Source organism: Electrona antarctica (genome assembly GCF_951216825.1).
Source record: "Electrona antarctica genome assembly, chromosome: 19".
NCBI classification, from domain to species: Eukaryota; Metazoa; Chordata; class Actinopteri; order Myctophiformes; family Myctophidae; genus Electrona; species Electrona antarctica.
Genome location: NC_136800.1, coordinates 43,479,194 through 43,483,516, shown reverse-complemented (window position 1 = coordinate 43,483,516; position 4,323 = coordinate 43,479,194). Strand labels below are relative to the sequence as shown.

The window sequence follows — 4,323 nt, the reverse complement described above, 5'->3', positions numbered from 1 at the left end:
AAACCACCCAGTCCGCCCCGGTAACAAAATGTGCACATGCACGCTCTACAGTGGGGGGAAGTGCAACAGGCCAACAGCACGTGCACCAAGGCCCGCCCCCACTCGATCATGATTGGAGGAAGGCCCCACTCATCCTGATTGGATGAAGGTTTTGCCACCCGCCACCAAAACTGAAACTAGGGTTTTTTGACCCCAGGGGCTCACTGGGGACAGGGAGGAACTCCTTATATGGTCAGCACACTCTATAGTAGGGAGGATTATCCAGAAAATAAGTGATATTTGAATTAAGTCAAATCACTGAATATACCTTTAAAACATGCTCCCCCTCGTATATGTTGTTCTTCCGCCGACCACACAGCGGGGTGGTTCTTGTATTCTTGAATTTGTTTTTACTGAGGGTCAGAAATACTGTAAGTATTAGGGTTAGGCGTAGTTTTACTGGGCTTACATTTAGGACTAAGGTTTAGATTTAACCGTTTATGCATAGACATACCACCAGTCAGGCACATTATGAACATACATTATGATATTGATAATACAAACCAATTTATTTAAAACTAACAAAGAAAGTACATGTACAGTACACAATACAACTGCAGTGCTACAGGTTTCAAATGTAGATAATAAAATACTGAAAATACCTCGTTCACAAAAAAATATTTTTAAGTTAATAAAAAACTGCGAATTAAACACATGAAACAATTGCGGGTTTAGCTTATGACGCAGGGAAAGACAATGGAATAAAATGTGGGTTATGTAGTCAATGTGTTAAAGGCTTGTAGAATGTAAGTAATCGATGTATCATTGAATCGTGGCCTCCTGAGTGGGATTCGGATCGTCAGCCTTTCCGTTTTCCAGAGGAGATTCCTTTGCCTATGAGAAGTAGACAGAATGTAGAGGGACCAATTATATGAAGACAGGTGAAAATGGGTGAAGTGGTCCTTTAACCAAACACAACTAATTTGTTAACAAAATACAAAAGAGTTAAAGATATATTGCAGTTTATAGTTCTTAGATATTATTCTAATACAATAGATGATAGCCAGACGGTTAACCCATTTTGACCTGAGATCAGATTCTAAAAAATTACCAGATTTGACTGAGAGACTGCCATCGCGCAAATTACAGCTTTTCACCAGAGGAGAAAAACCTTTTTTTAATTTTTTTTCCCAAAATGAGTTTATAGCACAGGCAGACTCTTCACATACTAGAGCATGTCTGAAATAAGTGTCAGAGCTGAAATCGACATGTAAATATGAAATAAATGCTTAAACATGTAGCTAGGTGTAATGTTAGAGACCACAGAAGTGAACCTTTCAAGCCTGTTTTCTCAACTCGCTGTTTTCTGCAAGACATAACTCTATGAGCCATATCTCCAAAACTGGTGGGCCAAACTGAACAACCAATATTTGAAGCTATGATTCCCTGCTTTCATATGACATGAAAAAACGAAAATTCAAAAAAATCCAATGGCAGTCCCTCAGTCAAATTTAGTCACATAATGTCTTCTACATCGTAACAGTTTTCTGAAAAAGCTATGTTATCGTTCTTCAATTTTTCAAAAATAGCAGACCTACAAGCTCGTAGATCTGCTATTTTTCAATAGCTAAAGCATAACATAATGCTAACACCAAAAGAGGTTCCCGCCCAAAATGGGTTAACTCTGCTAAATTGTGATTGTCGGATCCATTTGGTTCCATTTGTACACTCTCAGAGTTAAATTAACATTGATTTTACAACATAAATTGGGGGTCCCAGAGATAGAAATGCCATTAAATGGGGGGTCCGTATGTAGACTAATGCATGTCAAACTGGGAGTCCTTGAAATTTAAATGGTTGAGAATCACTGCTAGAGCCGTACAAATCTTCTCTTATGGGGGGGTCCCTGGCATAACTTTTCAAATAGGGGGTCCGCTGGCTATTTAGTGTCAATTTGGGGGTCCTTAACATGAAAAAGATTGGGAACCACTGGCATACCTGACGATGCAGAGAAGGGTTAGGGTCTGTTGAGGGTTAGGGTCTGTTGAGGGTTAGGGTCTGTTGAGGGTTAGGGTCTGTTGAGGGTTAGGGTCTGTTGAGGGTTAGGGTCTGTTGAGGGTTAGGGTCTGTTGAGGGTTAGGGTCTGTTGAGGGTTAGGGTCTGTTGAGGGCTTTGATGTTATCAAACCAAACACAGAGAAGGGTTAGGGTCTGTTGAGGGCTTTGATGTTATCAAACCAAACACAGAGAAGGGTTAGGGTCTGTTGAGGGCTTTGATGTTATCAAACCAAACACAGAGAAGGGTTAGGGTCTGTTGAGGGCTTTGATGTTATCAAACCAAACACAGAGAAGGGTTAGGGTCTGTTGAGGGCTTTGATGTTATCAAACCAAACAGAGAAGGGTTAGGGTCTGTTGAGGGCTTTGATGTTATCAAACCAAACAGAGAAGGGTTAGGGTCTGTTGAGGGCTTTGATGTTATCAAACCAAACACGGTAAGAAGGGTTAGGGTCTGTTGAGGGCTTTGATGTTATCAAACCAAACACAGAGAAGGGTTAGGGTCTGTTGAGGGCTTTGATGTTATCAAACCAAACACAGAGAAGGGTTAGGGTCTGTTGAGGGCTTTGATGTTATCAAACCAAACAGAGAAGGGTTAGGGTCTGTTGAGGGCTTTGATGTCATCAAACCAAACACAGAGAAGGGTTAGGGTCTGTTGAGGGCTTTGATGTCATCAAACCAAACACAGAGAAGGGTTAGGGTCTGTTGAGGGCTTTGATGTTATCAAACCAAACACAGAGAAGGGTTAGGGTCTGTTGAGGGCTTTGATGTTATCAAACCAAACACAGAGAAGGGTTAGGGTCTGTTGAGGGCTTTGATGTTATCAAACCAAACACAGAGAAGGGTTAGGGTCTGTTGAGGGCTTTGATGTTATCAAACCAAACACAGAGAAGGGTTAGGGTCTGTTGAGGGCTTTGATGTTATCAAACCAAACACGGAAAGAAGGGTTAGGGTCTGTTGAGGGCTTTGATGTTATCAAACCAAACACAGAGAAGGGTTAGGGTCTGTTGAGGGCTTTGATGATATCAAACCAAACACGGAAAGAAGGGTTAGGGTCTGTTGAGGGCTTTGATGTTATCAAACCAAACACGGAAAGAAGGGTTAGGGTCTGTTGAGGGCTTTGATGTTATCAAACCAAACACGGTAAGTCAGCAATGTGGAATTCTCTAAACAAACTGCTGTCTATTGTGTTGATGATAAGCCTATCCTTGACCTTTTGTCCACACTTAGATCAAACATATGTATTCTCACTCTCTCTCTCTCGCACGCACACACACACACGCACGTGTTTCCCCATGTGGTATGGAGTGAAGGTTTGAGTGAGAAGGGTCAAGAACTCACCTTTTCCTCTTCTTTGCGTGGGTTCAGCTTGTTGTACGCGGCCTCGATCACGCTGCGCCTGTGAACACACCGACCACACACACACACGGTCACTTCTGTGAACACACCGACCACACCGACCACACACACACACACACACACACACACACACCAACCACACACACACACCGACCACACACACACACCGACCACACACGGTCACTTCTTGGGGGACACAAACACTGTACGGTAATTTTAGGGCATTAAGCAACTAGTCGACTAGTTTACTAGTCGACTAGTAAATCCACTAGTCGACCTTGCTGGTACTAGTCGACTAGTTGATAAGAAACTAGTCACACACATTCATACACCGATGGCAGCGGAAACCATGCAAGGCACCAACTAGCACATCGGGAGCAATTAGGGGTTCAGTGTCTTGCTCAAGTTTTTTTTTAAACATAAAAGGTGGTTAAACAACTAGTCGACTAGTTGACTAGTAAAAATGACTAGAAGTGAATGCCCTATACGGTATATACATGCAGTGTTGTTTTTGACAGCAAATTTGCGTGTGTGTGTGTGTGTGTGTGCTTAGTGAGTACATGTGTTTGTGTGTGTGTGTGTGTGTGTGTGCTTAGTGAGTACATGTGTTTGTGTGTGTGTGTGTGTGTGCGTGCTTAGTGAGTACATGTGTTTGTGTGTGTGTGTGTGTGTGCGTGCTTAGTGAGTACATGTGTTTGTGTGTGTGTGTGTGTGTGTGCGTGCTTAGTGAGTACATGTGTTTGTGTGTGTGTGTGTGTGCGTGCTTAGTGAGTACATGTGTTTGTGTGTGTGTGTGTGTGTGTGCGTGCTTAGTGAGTACATGTGTTTGTGTGTGTGTGTGTGTGCGTGCTTAGTGAGTACATGTGTTTGTGTGTGTGTGTGTGTGTGTGTGCGTGCTTAGTGAGTACATGTGTTTGTGTGTGTGTGTGCG

At 42.7% G+C, this 4,323-nt stretch overlaps 1 long non-coding RNA gene across 1 annotated transcript in view; it reads right to left on the bottom strand.

Moving 5' to 3' along the window:
• Positions 1 to 788: 788 nt before the first annotated feature.
• Positions 789 to 4,323, bottom strand: part of LOC306912406 — a 9,235-nt gene continuing 5,700 nt past the window's right edge. The window contains exons 2-3 of the long non-coding RNA XR_013788372.1: positions 3,375 to 3,432; positions 789 to 873 (exon numbers count right to left, since the gene is read on the bottom strand). This is a non-coding gene — a long non-coding RNA (uncharacterized lncRNA). The remainder of the gene's footprint in view (positions 874 to 3,374; positions 3,433 to 4,323) is intronic.